Genomic DNA, 19,626 nt, shown 5'->3' on the forward strand with positions numbered 1-19,626 from the left:
CCGAGAGTCGCAGATCAAATGTCAACTACACAGTGGACTAAGTCAAACAGAAAGAAACAGAAGACGTGAGACAGTACGCCACATTCAAACAATGAACTCTCGGAACCCTTCTCTCTTCTGTCGCATTGACATGGCGACTTTACAAGAAATTCTGCCATCTCTGGAAAGTATTAAAAAGAACAGACGGGCCAGACATGAAAAGCCAGAGATGGACCAACCTGGCGATAAGCCACTTGAAAATTACTTAGCCTGGAGTCGCTGAAAGTGACCCCTACAAAATAATTTTATTTTTTCACGCCCCTAATTTTTTGGGCTTCTGGTTATTGCTAAACTTGACCCCCCCCCCTCTTTTTTTCTTCTCCCTTTCTTTCTCCTCTTTTCTTATACCGTTTCCCTTTCCCTTAGAGTCATATGTACACTATGAGAATTAATGCTGGGGATATGGGTTATGTTCCTTTGTTTTGTTGTTACTCACTTTGTTATTTATTCAAGGATGCCAAGAGTGGAAGACATCTGCAGATAGATCTCTTCAAGGTAGATACTCAGAAATATTTACTAGGATGTGACAGGAACATGTGGTGGGATACTGATCAGAAGGGTTTCTTTCACAGAGGTAAGACAGGAGACTGGAAACAACCTTGACATGGTAGGTGAACTAAACATTTTATCACATAACGTTAGGGGGTTAAATACAGACGCCAAAAGACGAGTTGCCTTTAAGCAATACCATGCACTCAAAGCCAATATATTGTTCCTACAGGAGACCCATTTTGTAGCACCTCACATCCCGTTCTATTGGTCCAGGAAATATCCTGCACATTATCATGCAACAGCAGATACAAAGAAGAGAGGGGTTTCTATACTAATACAGTCCACGGTTAACTTTACACACGAGACCACTATTACTGATGTGGAAGGCAGGTATTTAATCGTCAAAGGCCAAACAGATAACATAGACACTATTTTGTGCAATGTCTACACGCACAATGAAAAGCAGCATGTATTTTTCGAAAACTTATCGCATCTCTTGACGCAATGGTCACAAACCAGGATAATTTTAGCAGGAGACTTTAACATCCCCATGACAACACAAAATAAACAGAACGACACACCTATAACAAATAAACAACAAAGACGCAACAGTGTTATTAAATCTATACTTAATTCATTAAACTCCCACTCACTAATTGACACATGGTTTACATTAAATGGCAACACAAACGACACCACATTTTACTCGACAGCGCACGACTCCTATTCTAGGCTTGATTATATATACGCAAGTCAAATCCTCCAGCCAACTTTGATATCCACTAATATCTTTCCATGTGTGTGGTCAGACCACTCTATTGTCACGCTTACATTACAGGGACTACATGATCCCCATAAGATAAGGTCCTGGACATATGATCCTGTTTTACATAAAAATCCTGATATATACGCTAAAACTGTACAACACCTCATGGAATTCTGGGACATAAATATAGAGACAACAGACAACCCAACACATGTTTGGGCGGCCCATAAAGCGGTTCTGAGGGGTAAACTTATCCAGGGTAAAGCTATTCACAACAAAAAAAGGAGAAAAGACATAATGCAGACACATGAAGAGATAAAATTATTAGAGAGGCAACATAAATTAACGGGAAGTCAATCCGCTTTACGCACATTGCAGGACAAAAGGGATTTGGTTGCAAAATATATGAATGAGCAAGCCACCAGAGCTATAATGAGATTGAAATCTCAATATTTCCTATACGCAAACAAACCTGACAAGTATCTAGCTCATAAGATTAGGGAGAGATTTAAAGAGGCTAACATCACACTAATAGAAAAAAAAGACGGAACTACTACTACCAACCCCCAAGAGATAGTAAACACATTTAGAGAGTTCTATGCAGAATTATATGATGGCCATAAAGTCAAACATACTACACAGTCTCAAACTTTAAACATACCCCTTTCAGCTACACAACACAGACTACATAAAAAGGCTTTTGCAATATTCCAGACTTTGGCGGGGAACAACCTACTAGACACATGGAAGGCCCTATATGGCATTACGACTGACCACACATTTTATTCTACAGCGCATCGCAAATACTTCCGCTTAGACTACATTTTTTCAAGCCAGATTCTTGTAGCCAATCTAGTGTATTCCTCTATTCACCCATGTGTGTGGTCTGATCACTCCATAATCTTACAAAAATTGAAAGGGATTCTCCCACACAATAACACAAAAAGTTGGTCTTTCGATCCTGTAACATTAAAATATCCAACACATAAGGAGAAGATCCTCAGGCACATGGAGGAATACTGGACTCTAAACACAAACACTGTAGATAACCCTATACAGGTATGGGCAGCTCACAAATCAGTTATAAGAGGGTTGTTAATCCAAATGAAGTCACATGCCAAACGTAAAACCAAAACTTTTTTTGACTCACTTCAAAGGGATATAGCTAATCTAGAGAGACGTCACAAACTTTCTGGCTCACCAAGTCTTTATAAATCTTTAAAAGACAAACGACAAGCACTGGACAAATTACTTTCCGACCAATCATCCAGAGCAGGACTCAGACTTCAATCTAAATATTTTCTATATGCTAATAAACCAGACAAATTTATGGCCCACAAGATTAGGAACAGAACCAGAGACATGTCCATCCCCTCCCTCTATAACTCTCAAGGGGTTCTAACGTCAAACCCCAAAGATATAGTTGACTCATTCGCAGCCTACTACGGCTCTTTATATGACGGCCGGAAAGTAACCAAAACAGAAATGACACAGAAATCCCTTGACGTTTTTCTGGAGGAAGCAGCCCTACCCAAGATCAGTAATCAAGAATTAGACTCTTTAAATGCCAACATTACAGACAGAGAGGTCCTAGGGGTTCTTAAGGACTTAAAGCCAGGCAAGGCGGCGGGCCCTGACGGTTTCCCAGGGGAATATTACAAACATTTCAAACCTTCTCTCACAAAACATCTAGTTCAATTCTGCAATTCCATATTACAAGGACATATGATCCCCCCTGACTTATTAGTTGAAATAATCTTTATTGTCAAAAAGGAAGACAAGAGACATATCTAATACATCATGCCCCTAGTTCAGATAAACATATTTATATTCATTGTTACAGTCTCAGGACCTCTTATCCTGTTCGATAAAGTTTTATAATTCCATATATCTGTCTCAAACAACATGAAAATGAGTTGGAGGATGAAACAACTTCTTTCAGCAATTAGTATATCCATCCGGCTTTCCCAATGTATCTCCATCATTACTGAAATCTCTGAAAGTCCATAGAGTCCTAGGAAAAGCTCCCACCTACTGAAGTTGCCTTCAGGCATAGGAAATATATGAGGTCCTGCTTATTTTCCTGAAGTAGGAACGAAATTATCTATAGTCTTCCTTCCCCTCCCTTTTCTAATGTGTTTTCCTTTTATTTTAATAATTATAAACATTAAACATAAACTTTTGAAACTGTAAAACAAAAAACTCATAACTGTATAACCTTTCCCGTCGAGCAGAGAGAGAACCATCAAATTGTATCTAAGATGTATATAAGTTCCCCATAAAAGACTTAGTGGTAATAAGTTTAGGAGAGATCCCCTATCGTGTTATAACTCTTGAAAGACTTAAATTTCCCTTATCTCACTTCTATCTCTGTTCATGATCCAGTGGACCCAAATCTTTTGGAAATGTGTTATTGTATCCTGCAACCAAGAGGCAGATTCTGACATAGCATATATATTATCTAACCTGTTAATAACTTCTGACCACGTTGGTGAACCTGTTCTCCAGTGTTTGGCTATACATATCCTCGTGGTTGTACAAAGTATATTTATGAATATATTGGTAGCTAAGTTTAAAGATTCATCTGAAACATGCAAGAGGGCCTGCGCCGCCGTTAGCGTCATAGATTTATCTAATAGGATACTTATCAATTTAGAAAGTTTGTTCCAAATTTGTTTAATCTCCCCACATTCCCACCACATATGCATATAATTTCCAATTTCTGCACAGCCTCTGTAACAGAGTCTACTTTTCTGCAATGTATAATGTGCAGTTCTTATGGGTGTAAGATACCACCTGTAAGATGTTTTAATAGAATTTTCGATAAGGTCTGCGCATATCAGCCCCTTGCTAATCCTAGAAAGTATTTGTGTCCATCTGTCATCATCATATGTTTCACCTAAGTCTCTTTCCCAATTCTCATGAAGCGGCAATTTGGAGCCTTTTTTTGCATCTTGTATTGCCAAGTACAGTTGTGATATTAGTTTTTTATTTCTACCTGGGGTTGCAATAATGCATTCTGTTGTAGTGTATGGGTTTAATGGTTTGTTTTGTCTGTATTTGTATATTGTGGTGGATATCTGAAGATATAGGAACCAATGTAAGGTGTCCGGCTGAAGTTTATCTTTCAGTTGGGTGTATGTGAGCATTTTACCTTTATCTAAAAAGTCTGCAACTCTGTAGAGGCCCTTATTTTCCCACTTACATATTAGTGTTTGAAATTCTGCAGGAAGTATAGCACCCAGTGGTATTATCTTAGTACCCTTGGGTATGAGGCCTAGAGAAGATGTGAGGTATTTCCACATATGCTTGGACTCCTCTGTCACCTTGAGTTTGTATAGTGTTTTGTTTGTAGTGTTTGAGGTATTCCAAACAATCGTGGCTGGATCATTCACCCCAGCTAAGTCTGCCTCTAGTCTAGTCCAAGTTATTTCTCGACAGTTTTTGCTTATCAGCGTAATTTGTGATAACCTAGCTGCCTGATAGTAGTCTAGCAAATTGGGCACCCCCACTCCCCCCAGCTGTTTGTGTTGTTTTAATAGTTGGGAGGCTATTCTAGCTGTTTTGGGTCCTCGTAGGAACCTAATTAGGTCCATCTGGAGATCTGCTAGCTCTCTTTGCGGTACTTTGATTGGTAATGCTCTGAAGAGATATAATATTCTCGGTAGAATATTCATCTTTATAATCGATAATCTGCCATACCAGGAGAAACACCCCCTCCTCCATCTACCCAAATCCCTTCTTACGGTCTTAAAGATCTCAGTATAGTTTGCCTTATAGAGTCCCTCTAGTGTGTTTGTTATGTTAACTCCCAAGTATTTGATATATTTTTTAGCCCACTTAAAGTCAAAATTCGCTTCTATCAACTTACGAGTATGTAGTGGTAGTGTCAGTGGTATAGCCTCACACTTATCTGAATTTATTTTGAAGCCTGAGATTTTTGAAAATTCATCAATGACTTGATATAGATGAGGGAGTGATCTTAAAGGTTTCGGCAATGTAAGCAAAATGTCATCCGCAAATAAGGTGAGTTTATATTCTTCTTTGTTAATTTTTACTCCGGTAATGTCTTTTGCTCCCCTGATGTAGGCCGCTAAAGGTTCTATGCTTAGTGCAAATAATAGAGGAGATAGCGGGCAGCCCTGACGTGTCCCATTTAATATTTTAATTGGCCTAGACTGATGGCCCGTTGCTCTGATAGTTGCTGTTGGGTCTGAATACAATTTTTAATAGCCGTCATGAATTGTCCTTTGAAACCCATGAATGTTAGTGTCTCAAACATATATTCCCAGTCGACCCTATCAAACGCCTTCTCTGCATCCAGAGATAGGAGCAGAGAAGGCGTTTTTGTCCCCACCAAGTACTCCACCAGAGACACCGTTCGTCTCACATTATCTGGGGCTTCCCTTTCTTTTATGAATCCTACCTGGTTGGGATGTATCAATGAGGGTAGATATAATTTGAGTCTATTTGCTAAAATTTTTGTAAAAATTTTTAAATCTTGGTTAATCAATGAGATCGGCCTATAGTTTTGGTATTTTTTGGGATTCCTTCCTGGTTTGGGTATAACCACTATTTTGGCCTGCAATATGTCCTGTGGGATACGGGTACCCTGCATGATGTCATTGCAGAATTTGTGCAAGTGGGGGACCAGACATTTTTTAAATACTTTATAATATTCACCTGAGAACCCGTCAGGACCCGCCGCCTTGCCTATTTTAAGATCTTTTATTGCTAGGGCAATTTCGTTTATTGTTATTTCTGTGTTTAAGGCTTCCATGTCTGTAGCATTACGTTTCGGGAGTTTAGCCTTTTGCAGAAAATGGTGTCTAAGCGTTTTTGTCTGAGTAGTATGTTGAACTTTTTTCCCGTCATAAAGAGATTCATAATATTGTGCAAAGCAGTCCGTTATGTCTTGAGGGTGATATATTAGCGTCCCGTCTTCTTTTTGTAGTTGTTGTATAGTTAGATTTTTCGTCCTTTCCCTTAGTTTGTGAGCTAGAAATCTATCTGGCTTATTAGCATATATAAAGTAATGTGCCTTCAACTTATGCATAGCTCTGAGGGAGTTCTCATTTAAAATCTTAGCTAGTGTTTGTCGCTTATGTGTAAGTTTATTGAAAATATCTGAGGTTAGTGTGCTTCTATGTTGGATTTCAAGCGTTTCTATTTCCTGTTGGAGTATCTCTATGTGAGCCTTAACTTTTTTTGTGTATAGAGCTTTTTCCTTTATCAATAAACCTCTTATGAATGGTTTGTGAGCAGCCCACGTGATTGTTGGGGTGGTTTCTGGGGTTGTGTTTATCTTCCAGTATTCTGTCAAGTTATGCATAATTTTGTCATATAATTCAGGTTTTTTCAATAAATTTGGATCATAAGTCCATGACCTTTGTCTGTCCACATTGACCAGTCCCTCTAATTGTATCTGGATAATAGAATGGTCTGACCAGACACATGCATGAATTGTGGAGCTGTGTAAACTGGGGAGTAGAATCTGACTAATAAATATATAATCTAATTTGGTATAAATTTTGTGTGCTGGGGAGTAGTAAGTATGGTCATTCATCTGCCCATATAACGTTACCCAGGTATCTATCACATTATGGCCTAGATTTAGAGTTCGGCGGTAAAAGGGCTGTTAACGCTCCGCGGGTTTTTTTCTGGCCGCACCATAAATTTAACTCTGGTATCGAGAGTTCAAACAAATGCTGCGTTAGGCTCCAAAAAAGGAGCGTAGAGCATTTTTACCGCAAATGCAACTCTCGATACCAGAGTTGCTTACGGACGCGGCCGGCATCAAAAACGTGCTCGTGCACGATTCTCCCATAGGAAACAATGGGGCTGTTTGAGCTGAAAAAAAACCTAACACCTGCAAAAAAGCAGCGTTCAGCTCCTAACGCAGCCCCATTGTTTCCTATGGGGAAACACCTCCTAAGTCTGCACCTAACACCCTAACATGTACCCCGAGTCTAAACACCCCTAACCTTACACTTATTAACCCCTAATCTGCCGCCCCCGCTATCGCTGACCCCTGCATTACACTTTTAACCCCTAATCTGCCGCTCCGTAAACCGCCGCCACCTACGTTATCCCTATGTACCCCTAATCTGCTGCCCTAACATCGCCGACCCCTATGTTATATTTATTAACCCCTAATCTGCCCCCCACAACGTCGCCGACACCTACCTACACTTATTAACCCCTAATCTGCCGAGCGGACCTGAGCGCTACTATAATAAAGTTATTAACCCCTAATCCGCCTCACTAACCCTATCATAAATAGTATTAACCCCTAATCTGCCCTCCCTAACATCGCCGACACCTACCTTCAATTATTAACCCCTAATCTGCCGACCGGAGCTCACCGCTATTCTAATAAATGTATTAACCCCTAAAGCTAAGTCTAACCCTAACACTAACACCCCCCTAACTTAAATATAATTTTTATCTAACGAAATAAATTAACTCTTATTAAATAAATAATTCCTATTTAAAGCTAAATACTTACCTGTAAAATAAATCCTAATATAGCTACAATATAAATTATAATTATATTATAGCTATTTTAGGATTAATATTTATTTTACAGGCAACTTTGTAATTATTTTAACCAGGTACAATAGCTATTAAATAGTTAAGAACTATTTAATAGTTACCTAGTTAAAATAATTACAAATTTACCTGTAAAATAAATCCTAACCTAAGATATAATTAAACCTAACACTACCCTATCAATAAAATAATTAAATAAACTACCTACAATTACCTACAATTAACCTAACACTACACTATCAATAAATTAATAAAACACAATTGCTACAAATAAATAAAATTAAATAAACTATCTAAAGTACAAAAAATAAAAAAGAACTAAGTTACAGAAAATAATAAAATATTTACAAACATAAGAAAAATATTACAACAATTTTAAACTAATTACACCTACTCTAAGCCCCCTAATAAAATAACAAAGCCCCCCAAAATAAAAAATTCCCTACCCTATTCTAAAATACAAATATTACAAGCTCTTTTACCTTACCAGCCCTGAACAGGGCCCTTTGCGGGGCATGCCCCAAGAATTTCAGCTCTTTTGCCTGTAAAAAAAAACATACAATACCCCCCCCCCAACATTACAACCCACCACCCACATACCCCTAATCTAACCCAAACCCCCCTTAAATAAACCTAACACTACCCCCCTGATGATCTTCCTACCTTGTCTTCACCATGCCAGGTTCACCGATCCGTCCTGGCTCCAAGATCTTCATCAAACCCAAGCGGGGGCTAGACATCCACTGAAGAAGTCCAGAAGAGGGTCCAAAGTCTTCCTCCTATCCGGCAAGAAGAGGACATCCGGACCGGCAAACATCTTCTCCAAGCGGCATCTTCTATCTTCTTCCATCCGATGACGACCGGCTCCATCTTGAAGACCTCCAGCGCGGATCCATCCTCTTCTTCCGACGACTAGACGACGAATGACGGTTCCTTTAAGGGACGTCATCCAAGATGGCGTCCCTCGAATTCCGATTGGCTGATAGGATTCTATCAGCCAATCGGAATTAAGGTAGGAATTTTCTGATTGGCTGATGGAATCAGCCAATCAGAATATAGTTCAATCCGATTGGCTGATCCAATCAGCCAATCAGATTGAGCTCGCATTCTATTGGCTGTTCCGATCAGCCAATAGAATGCGAGCTCAATCTGATTGGCTGATTGGATCAGCCAATCGGATTGAACTATATTCTGATTGGCTGATTCCATCAGCCAATCAGAAAATTCCTACCTTAATTCCGATTGGCTGATAGAATCCTATCAGCCAATCGGAATTCGAGGGACGCCATCTTGGATGACGTCCCTTAAAGGAACCGTCATTCGTCGTCTAGTCGTCGGAAGAAGAGGATGGATCCGCGCTGGAGGTCTTCAAGATGGAGCCGGTCGTCATCGGATGGAAGAAGATAGAAGATGCCGCTTGGAGAAGATGTTTGCCGGTCCGGATGTCCTCTTCTTGCCGGATAGGAGGAAGACTTTGGACCCTCTTCTGGACTTCTTCAGTGGATGTCTAGCCCCCGCTTGGGTTTGATGAAGATCTTGGAGCCAGGACGGATCGGTGAACCTGGCATGGTGAAGACAAGGTAGGAAGATCATCAGGGGGGTAGTGTTAGGTTTATTTAAGGGGGGTTTGGGTTAGATTAGGGGTATGTGGGTGGTGGGTTGTAATGTTGGGGGGGGGGTATTGTATGTTTTTTTTTTACAGGCAAAAGAGCTGAAATTCTTGGGGCATGCCCCGCAAAGGGCCCTGTTCAGGGCTGGTAAGGTAAAAGAGCTTGTAATATTTGTATTTTAGAATAGGGTAGGGAATTTTTTATTTTGGGGGGCTTTGTTATTTTATTAGGGGGCTTAGAGTAGGTGTAATTAGTTTAAAATTGTTGTAATATTTTTCTTATGTTTGTAAATATTTTATTATTTTCTGTAACTTAGTTCTTTTTTATTTTTTGTACTTTAGATAGTTTATTTAATTTTATTTATTTGTAGCAATTGTGTTTTATTAATTTATTGATAGTGTAGTGTTAGGTTAATTGTAGGTAATTGTAGGTAGTTTATTTAATTATTTTATTGATAGGGTAGTGTTAGGTTTAATTATATCTTAGGTTAGGATTTATTTTACAGGTAAATTTGTAATTATTTTAACTAGGTAACTATTAAATAGTTCTTAACTATTTAATAGCTATTGTACCTGGTTAAAATAATTACAAAGTTGCCTGTAAAATAAATATTAATCCTAAAATAGCTATAATATAATTATAATTTATATTGTAGCTATATTAGGATTTATTTTACAGGTAAGTATTTAGCTTTAAATAGGAATTATTTATTTAATAAGAGTTAATTTATTTCGTTAGATAAAAATTATATTTAAGTTAGGGGGGTGTTAGTGTTAGGGTTAGACTTAGCTTTAGGGGTTAATACATTTATTAGAATAGCGGTGAGCTCCGGTCGGCAGATTAGGGGTTAATAATTGAAGGTAGGTGTCGGCGATGTTAGGGAGGGCAGATTAGGGGTTAATACTATTTATGATAGGGTTAGTGAGGCGGATTAGGGGTTAATAACTTTATTATAGTAGCGCTCAGGTCCGCTCGGCAGATTAGGGGTTAATAAGTGTAGGTAGGTGTCGGCGACGTTGTGGGGGGCAGATTAGGGGTTAATAAATATAACATAGGGGTCGGCGATGTTAGGGCAGCAGATTAGGGGTACATAGGGATAACGTAGGTGGCGGTCGGCAGATTAGGGGTTAAAAATTTTAATCGAGTGGCGGCGATGTGGGGGGACCTCGGTTTAGGGGTACATAGGTAGTTTATGGGTGTTAGTGTACTTTAGGGTACAGTAGTTAAGAGCTTTATAAACCGGCGTTAGCCAGAAAGCTCTTAACTCCTGCTATTTTCAGGCGGCTGGAATCTTGTCGTTAGAGCTCTAACGCTCACTTCAGAAACGACTCTAAATACCAGCGTTAGAAAGATCCCATTGAAAAGATAGGCTACGCAAATGGCGTAGGGGGATCTGCGGTATGGAAAAGTCGCGGCTGAAAAGTGAGCGTTAGACCCTTTAATCACTGACTCCAAATACCAGCGGGCGGCCAAAACCAGCGTTAGGAGCCTCTAACGCTGGTTTTGACGGCTACCGCCGAACTCTAAATCTAGGCCTATGAGATTCTAAGATATTCTTAATATTTTTAGAGATGGAATTATGTCTGGTTTGTTTATTAGTGAGTTTGTGGGGCGTATCTACTTTGTGTGTTTTCAGATTAATATTAAAGTCTCCGGCTAATATGATTTTTGATTGTGACCATTGTGTCAGTAGGTGTGACAAGTGGTGAAAAAAGTTGTGCTGTTGTTCATTGGGTGCGTATATATTGCAAAGTGTAAGCGAGGTGTCTAGCATACGTCCTCTCACTATAAGATACCTGCCCTCTTTATCTGTCAGCACTTCTTCTTTGATAAAGTTAAGTGCATCATGTATAAGTATTGACACTCCTCTCTTTTTTTTGTCAGTTGTGGAGTGGTATTGTTGCGTGAAATATCTACTCCAATATTTGGGTATTTGATTATTTGTAAAATGGGTTTCTTGCAAGAATATAATATTAGCATTTAGGTTGTGATACTGTGTAATTGCTGTTTTTCTTTTATTATCCGTATTTAACCCCCTTACATTATGTGAGATTATTCTTATCTTGGGAGTCATGAGTCAGTTCCCCTCCCCTTCTCTACCTGTAGCTGACCAATATCTTCACTTGCAATGTTATGAAATCCTCTGCTCTCCTGTATAACTTTTCCTGATGGAGAAACTTTCGTCTCACCTGCTCGACGGTACATAAAATAAATTGAAATAAACAAAAAACAAACAACAATAAACATTTGAATCTTATAACATTGTTTTTCCCTGTAGCATATTTGCATAGTTCTAACCATAATGTCGGGATAGTAGTTTCTTAATATATAGAGTTACTAACAACTTAAATTTATTGAAAGTGGGAATTATATATATGGTCTAAGGAGCGGGTTGTAGTGGCATACGGCAAAGATATTGCCCAGATCTTATGTGAATGTTGGACTTAATCTGCTTATCCTCCATCACAAGTAACCAATGATTATATATAACATAAATTTTACATCTTTATGTCCATCAATATATCCCAAGCAAAGTTAGTTTTGTACATTGACATTTATATACTCATCTGTATCCAGTATCCTCTGCCAATATTATGAGGGACACATGTAGGGTATAGTCCAAGAGATCAGGGAGTAGCGCTCTTCTAAGGATGCACCAAAAGAAGGCAAAGAAAAAAAAATCCCAGCCTCGGTCACTGTCTACTCCATGATTCAGGGTCTTTGTTTCTTCTTTGGAACTTTAGACCACTTCTCTGTTTGAGAGATGCTTTGTTGTTGTCCGCGTGGTCTTCTTCTGGTGTCTGGCTGACTTTCCCGCATTTCTGGACATTCTAATTTGAGAAGTTGGCAGGCCTCTAAGATATCCTCTTTGACTTTCACTGTGGTTGTTTTACCATCCTGGAATATATGAAGTGCGAAGGGGAATCCCCATCGATACGCTATTTGATTCTTCCGTAGCAATTGTGTTAGGGGACGTAGTGCTGAGCGTTTCTGTAAAGTTCTGAGACATAAGTCTTGGTAGAATTGTATTACAGATCCTTTGAATTTAAAAGTCGGATTCTTCCTAGCTGCCGCCATTATCTCCTCCTTTTCTTGAAAGTGGGATAATTTAGATATTATATCTCTTGGAGGTTCCCCCTCCTTTGGTTTTGCTCTAAGAGCTCTATGAGCTCTTTCCATTTGAAATTTTCCGTCTTCAGATGTCCCTGTGATGGCTTGAAATAGATGTTTTAAATACTCATTTAGTTCTGTTGCAGTTATTGATTCTGGAACACCCTTTAGGCGTATGTTGCACCTCCTGCTTCTATTTTCTAAGTCTTCCATCTTTTCAAGAATATCTTCTATATCCTGTTGTTGATCTGTCAGTTGATGTGTAATGTTAGTGATATCTTCTTCTATGGATTCATCCTTTTCTTCTAGTGTTTCCACTCTTGTTCCAAGCTCCAATATATCTTGTTTAATTTCTGCAAGACTGCTTATTATTGTATTTTGAAATGAATCCATTTTTTCCCACATCTTATTAAAGTTTGCATTGATATCTTTTTTGGAGACTAGGTGCCTTAAGTCCCCTTTAGTAGCAGGGATGTCACAATCATGTTGCTGAGGTTCCAATTCATGTTCTAACTCCTCATCTTGTGTGTTAGGTTCCATTTCCTTTATTTTATCACTTTTAGATGATTTGAAGAAAAGATTTGCTGCAGCAGATTTACATGGTGTAGTTAATTTATTTTGTCTTTTAGTTGCCATGTTGCAATGAATATTGCTAGTGCTAGAGTAACTGTGCTGCCTTTGCTTTTGTATGTTAATGCAGAGTCATCAGAGTTCAAACAATGCAGAAAGCAGCCTTTAAAGTCTTTAGTTAATGAGGGCAAATGCAGCTGTTATCTCAAACTGTATCTTCATTAGACATGTGCGGTTCGTTTCGGATTAATTCGGAAATTCGGTAAATTCGGTAAATTCGGAGATTCGGATCGATTCGGATTTCCGAATTAAAATACTTCCGAATCTACCGAATGAATCCGAAATAGCTGCCGTATCTCCGAATAAATCCGAATTAGCTCGTTAAGATTCGGCATTTCCCCATAGGAAACAATGGGAGTTTCGGCTGAAAAAAAACTAACACCGCAGCCCCATTGTTTCCTATGGGGAAACACTAAGTCTGCACCTAACACCCTAACATGTACCCCGAGTCTCTAAACACCCCTAATCTAACACTTATTAACCCCTAATCTGCTGCCTCCGCTATCGCTGACACCTGCATTATTTTATTAACCCCTAATCTGCCGACCCGATATCGCCGCCGCCTACATTATAACTATTAACCCCTAATCTGCTGTCCCTAACACCGCCGACCCCTACATTATAGTTATTAACCCCTAATCTGCCCCCCCCAACGTCGCCGCAATCTAACTACAAGTATTAACCCCTAATCTGCCGACCGAATATCGCCGCCGCCTACATTATAACTATTAACCCCTAATCTGCTGTCCCTAACACCGCCGACCCCTACATTATAGTTATTAACCCCTAATCTGCCTCCCCCAACGTCGCCGCAATCTAACTACAAGTATTAACCCCTAATCTGCCGACCCGATATCGCCGCCGCCTACATTATAGCTATTAACCCCTAATCTGCTGTCCCTAACACCGCCGACCCCTACATTATAGTTATTAACCCCTAATCTGCCTCCCCCAACGTCGCCGCAATCTAACTACAAGTATTAACCCCTAATCTGCCGACCGCAAATCGCCGCCACTATAATAAATGTATTAACCCCTAAACCGCCGCACTCCCGCCTCGCAAACACTATAATACATTTTATTAACCCCTAATCTGCCCTCTCTAACATCGCCGCCAACTACCTACAATTATTAACCCCTAATCTCCCGCCCCCATCGTCGCCGCTACTATAATAAGGTTATTAACCCCTAAAGCTAAGTCTAACCCTAACACTAACACCCACTAACTTAAATATAATTTAAATAAAACGAAATAAGTTTACTATAGTTAAATAAATTAATCCTATTTAAAACTAAAGACTTACCTGTAAAATAAACCCTAATATAGCTGCAATATAACTAATAGTTACTTTGTAGCTATTTTAGCATTTATATTTATTTTACAGGCAACTTTGTATTTATTTTAACTAGGTACAATAGTTATTAAATAGTTAATAACTATTTAATAACTACCTAGCTAAAATAAATACAAATTTACCTGTAAAATAAATCCTAACCTAAGTTACACTAACACCTAACACTACACTATCATTAAATTAACTAAATAAATGAATCATATTTAAAACAAAATACTTACCTGTAAAATAAACCCTAATATAGCTGCAATATAACTAATAGTTACATTGTAGCTATTTTAGCATTTATATTTATTTTACAGACAACTTTGTATTTATTTTAACTAGGTACAATAGCTATTAAATAGTTATTGACTAATTAATAGCTACCTAGTTAAAATAATTACAAAATTACCTGTAAAATAAATCCTAACCTAAGTTACAATTAAACCTAACACTACACTGTCATTAAATAAATTAACTACAATTATCTACAATTAAATAAACTAAAGTACAAAACCCCCCCACTAAATTACAAAAAAAAACAAACACTAAATTACAAAAAATAAAAAAATATTACAAGAATTTTAAACTAATTACACCTAATCTAAGCCCCCTAATAAAATAACAAAGCCCCCCAAAATAAAAAAAAATGCCCTACCCTATACTAAATTACAAAAGTTAACAGCTCTATTACCTTACCAGCCCTGAACAGGGCCCTTTGCGGGGCATGCCCCAAAGAAAACAGCTCTTTTGCCTGTAAAAAAAAAACACAATCCCCCCCCCACATTACAACCCACCACCCACATACCCCTACTCTAACCCAAACCCCCCTTAAATAAACCTAACACTACCCCCCTGAAGATCTCCCTACCTTGAGTCGTGTTCACCCAGCCGGGCCGAAGTCTTCATCCGATGGGGCAGAAGAGTACATCCAGACCGACAGAAGTCTTCATCCAAGCGGGGCAAGAAGAGGTCTTCCATCCATCATACAAGTACCAAAATACAAACAAACACTAAATTACCAAAAATAATAAAATATTACAATAATTTTAAACTAATTACACCTAATCTAAGCCCCCTACTAGCTATTAATATAGCTTCAATATAACTAATAGTTACATTGTAGCTATTTTAGGATTTATATGTATTTTACAGGCAACTTTGTATTTATTTTAACTAGGTACAATAGTTATTAAATAGTTAATAACTATTTAATAACTACCTAGCTAAAATAAATACAAATTTACCTGTAAAATAAATCATAACCTAAGTTACAATTACACCTAACACTACACTATCATTAAATTAACTAAATAAATGAATCCTATATAAAACTAAAGACTTACCTGTAAAATAAACCCTAATATAGCTGCAATATAACTAATAGTTACATTGTAGCTATTTTAGCATTTATATTTATTGTACAGGCAACTTTGTATTCATTTTAACTAGGTTCAATAGCTATTAAATAGATATTGACTATTTAATAGCTACCTAGTTAAAATAATTACAAAATTACCTGTAAAATAAATCCTAACCTAAGTTACAATTAAACCTAACACTACACTATCATTAAATAAATTAACTACAAGTACCTACAATTAAATGCAATTAAAAAAACTAAACTAAAGTACAAACCCCCCCCCACTAAATTACAAAAAATAAAAAAATATTACAAGAATTTTAAACTAATTACACCTAATCTAAGCCCCCTAATAAAATAACAAAGCCCCCCAAAATAAAAAAAATGCCCTAACCTATACTAAATTACAAAAGTTAACAGCTCTATTACCTTACCAGCCCTGAACAGGGCCCTTTGCGGGGCATGCCCCAAAGAAAACAGCTCTTTTGCCTGTAAAAAAAACCCACAATCCCTCCCCCCACATTACAACCCACCACCCACATACCCCTACTCTAACCCAAACCCCCCTTAAATAAACCTAACACTACCCCCCTGAAGATCTCCCTACCTTGAGTCGTGTTCACCCAGCCGGGCCGAAGTCTTCATCCGATGGGGCAGAAGAGGACATCCAGACCGGCAGAAGTCTTCATCCAAGCGGGGCAAGAAGAGGTCTTCCATCCATCAGAAAAGTACAAAAAAACAAACAAACACTAAATTAGCAAAAATAATAAAATATTACAATAATTTTAAACTAATTACACCTAATCTAAGCCCCATACTAGCTATTAATATAGCTACAATATAACTAATAGTTACATTGTAGCTATTTTAGGATTTATATTTATTTTACAGGCAACTTTGTATTTATTTTAACTAGGTACAATAGCTATTAAATAGTTAATAACTACCTAGCTAAAATAAATACAAATTTACCTGTAAAATAAACCCTAACCTAAGTTACAATTACACCTAACACTACACTGTCATTAAATTAACTAAATAAATTAATCCTATATAAAACTAAATACTTACCTGTAAAATAAACCCTAATATAGCTACAATATAACTAATAGTTACATTGTAGCTATTTTAGCATTTATATTTATTTTACAGGCAACTTTGTATTTATTCTAACTAGGTACAATAGCTATTAAATAGTTATTGACTAATTAATAGCTACCTAGTTAAAATAATTACAAAATTACCTGTAAAATAAATCCTAACCTAAGTTACTATTAAACCTAACACTACACTATCATTAAATAAATTAACTACAAGTACCTACAATTAAATACAATGAAATAAACTAAACTAAAGTAAAAAAAAAACAAACACTAAATTACAAAAAATAAAAAAATATTACAAGAATTTTAAACTAATTACACCTAATCTAAGCCCCCTAATAAAATAACAAAGCCCCCCAAAATAAAAAAAATGCCCTACCCTATACTAAATTACAAAAGTAATCAGCTCTATTACCTTACCAGCCCTTAAAAGGGCCTTTTGCGGGGGCATGCCCCAAAGAAAACAGCTCTTTTGCCTGTAAAAAAAACACAATCCCCCCCCCACATTACAACCCACCACCCACATACCCCTACTCTAACCCAAACCCCCCTTAAATAAACCTAACACTACCCCCCTGAAGATCTCTCTACCGTGTCTTCACCCAGCGGGCCGAAGTCTTCATCCGATCGGGCAGAAGAGGACATCCAGACCGGCAGAAGTCTTCATCCAAGCGGGGCAAGAAGAGGTCTTCCATCCATCAGAAGTCTTGATCCAGGTGGCATCTTCTCTGTTCATCCATCCGGAGCGGAGCGGCAGCATCCTGAAGACATCCCACGCAGAGCATCCTCTTCTTTCTTGATCCGACGACTAGGTGACTGTACCTTTAAGTGACGTCATCCAAGATGGCGTCCCTTGAATTCCGATTGGCTGATAGGATTCTATCAGCCAATCGGAATTAAGGTAGGAAAAATCTGATTGGCTGATTTAATCAGCCAATCAGATTCAAGTTCAATCCGATTGGCTGATGGAATCAGCCAATCAGATTGACCTCGCATTCTATTGGCTGTTCCGATCAGCCAATAGAATGCGAGCTCAATCTGATTGGCTGATTGGATCAGCCAATCGGATTGAACTTGAATCTGATTGGCTGATTGAATCAGCCAATCAGATTTTTCCTACCTTAATTCCGATTGGCTGATAGAATCCTATCAGCCAATCGGAATTCAAGGGACGCCATCTTGGATGACGTCACTTAAAGGTACAGTCACCTAGTCGTCGGATCAAGAAAGAAGAGGATGCTCTGCGTGGGATGTCTTCAGGATGCTGCCGCTCCGCTCCGGATGGATGAACAGAGAAGATGCCGCCTGGATCAAGACTTCTGATGGATGGAAGACCTCTTCTTGCCCCGCTTGGATGAAGACTTCTGCCGGTCTGGATGTCCTCTTCTGCCCCATCGGATGAAGACTTCGGCCCGCTGGGTGAAGACACGGTAGAGAGATCTTCAGGGGGGTAGTGTTAGGTTTATTTAAGGGGGGTTTGGGTTAGAGTAGGGGTATGTGGGTGGTGGGTTGTAATGTGGGGGGGGGGTATTGTGTTTTTTTTTACAGGCAAAAGAGCTGTTTTCTTTGGGGCATGCCCCCGCAAAAGGCCCTGTTCAGGGCTGGTAAGGTAATAGAGCTGTTAACTTTTGTAATTTAGTATAGGGTAGGGCATTTTTTTATTTTGGGGGGCTTTGTTATTTTATTAGGGGGCTTAGATTAGGTGTAATTAGTTTAAAATTCTTGTAATTTTTTTTATTTTTTGTAATTTAGTGTTTGTTTTTTTTGTACTTTAGTTTAGTTTATTTCATTGTATTTAATTGTAGGTACTTGTAGTTAATTTATTTAATGATAGTGTAGTGTTAGGTTTAATAGTAACTTAGGTTAGGATTTATTTTACAGGTAATTTTGTAATTATTTTAACTAGGTAGCTATTAATTAGTCAATAACTATTTAATAGCTATTGTACCTAGTTAAAATAAATACAAAGTTGCCTGTAAAATAAATATAAATGCTAAAATAGCTACAATGTAACTATTAGTTATATTGTAGCTATATTAGGGTTTATTTTACAGGTAAGTATTTAGTTTTATATAGGATTAATTTATTTAGTTAATTTAATGACAGTGTAGTGTTAGGTGTAATTGTAACTTAGGTTAGGGTTTATTTTACAGGTAAATTTGTATTTATTTTAGCTAGGTAGTTATTAACTATTTAATAGCTATTGTACCTAGTTAAAATAAATACAAAGTTGCCTGTAAAATAAATATAAATCCTAAAATAGCTACAATGTAACTATTAGTTATATTGTAGCTATATTAATAGCTAGTAGGGGGCTTAGATTAGGTGTAATTAGTTTAAAATTATTGCAATATTTTATTATTTTTGCTAATTTAGTGTTTGTTTGTTTGTTTTTTTGTACTTTTCTGATGGATGGAAGACCTCTTCTTGCCCCGCTTGGATGAAGACTTCTGCCAGTCTGGATGTCCTCTTCTGCCCCATCGGATGAAGACTTCGGCCCGGCTGGGTGAACACGACTCAAGGTAGGGAGATCTTCAGGGGGGTAGTGTTAGGTTTATTTAAGGGGGGTTTGGGTTAGAGTAGGGGTATGTGGGTGGTGGGTTGTAATGTGGGGGGGGGGGAT

Source organism: Bombina bombina, chromosome 4, assembly GCF_027579735.1.
Source record: "Bombina bombina isolate aBomBom1 chromosome 4, aBomBom1.pri, whole genome shotgun sequence".
In the NCBI taxonomy this organism is placed as follows: domain Eukaryota; kingdom Metazoa; phylum Chordata; class Amphibia; order Anura; family Bombinatoridae; genus Bombina; species Bombina bombina.